We start from the raw sequence: 1,527 nt of genomic DNA, 5'->3' as shown, positions 1-1,527 counted from the left end.
AAAGCAGGGACCAAGTATCATTGACTTTTATATCCCCTTTAACACAAAATTCACAGTGTCAGACATATAACAAATACTCAATAAGTTTGTTGGATGGATAGATGGATGGATGGATGGATGGATGGATGGATGGATGGACAGATGGATGAATGGATTGATGGCTGGATGGAGGGATGATGGAGGGATGGATGGATGATGGATGGATGGATTGATGGTTGGATGGAGGAATGATAGAGGGATGAATGGATGATGGATGAATGGGTGGATGGATAGATGGACAGAGGGATGGATGGATGAATGGATGGATGGATGGGGGAGAGGATTCCACATTAATGAAATAAAATCCCAATATCCTTGCCTTCAAATTAAATTCAAGTATTTCTCATACTACTGCTATATGCTAAACATGGTACTATGTTCTGGGAACAAAATCATAGAAATGAAAAACTGTCCTCAAGGAGCTTACATTGACAAAAAGAGATATAATATGTAAAAAGATAAGTAAACAGGAAAATATATGATACTCTGAGGAACCATCAATAACTGGTTGGATCTGGAAAAGTTTTCCATAGTAGGTAACAACTGAGTCAAGCCTCAAAGGGAGTAGAGGATTCCAAGAGGCAGAGATAAGGAGGGAATTTATTCTAACTGGTGAAGTGGATAGAGCATTAAACCTAGAGTCAGGAAGACCTGAGTTAAAATCTAGTCTTAGACACTTACTAGTTGCGTGACCCTGGGAAAGTCACTTAACCTCTGTTTATCTCAGTTTCCCCATCTGTAAAATGGGGATAATAAAGCACTTACCTCCTAGGGTTGTTGTAAAGATCAAATGAGATAATAGTTGCAAAGTGCTTTGCAAACCTTAAAGCATTATATAAATGTTAGTCATCATCATCATTGTTATTATTATTAATTATTGCTATTATAATTATTAGGTAAGGGAATCGGGGCATTCCTGTGCAAATGCATAGGTGAAATACAGAAAGCTGCGTTCCATCCTTCTTCTATCAGTGGTTGAGGGAGCAGGAAGGAAAGCAAGTTCCAGTTACCTTCGGTCCATATGAAATCTGATGAATTATTTGCCTAAAAGAGGGAAAGAAATGGGAAAATCATTTCTATAGCACCTCCTGAGCCCCAGACACTCAATGTTTTATCTCATTTAATTTAATCTCATTTGATCCTCCCAATAATCCTGAGAGTAGGTACCCATTTTACATCTGAAGAAACTGAAACAGTCAATAATTTGCCCAGGTTAACACAGCAATTAAGTATCTGGATTTGAACTCAGGTCTTCCTGACTCCAGGTCCAGGACTCTACCCACTGCACTACCTGAGTGACTACTACTGACTGAGACTTGGTTTCATTGGGCAATTAATCAATTATAATTAATAATATTTAATAATTATAATAATAATTAATCAGGCACCACTTCAGGCAATGGATTCAGAAGGAAAGGATGATCCCTCCACACTGCAAATTTAGAATCTCAGGAAATGTGAAGAGGTCCTAGGAGAGAATGTAATAGC

Source organism: Petaurus breviceps, unplaced genomic scaffold (genome assembly GCF_028583685.1).
Source record: "Petaurus breviceps papuanus isolate PSGF00001 unplaced genomic scaffold, PetGlider_PUasm1.0 176, whole genome shotgun sequence".
In the NCBI taxonomy this organism is placed as follows: Eukaryota; Metazoa; Chordata; class Mammalia; order Diprotodontia; family Petauridae; genus Petaurus; species Petaurus breviceps.
This window is presented reverse-complemented; position numbering follows the sequence as displayed.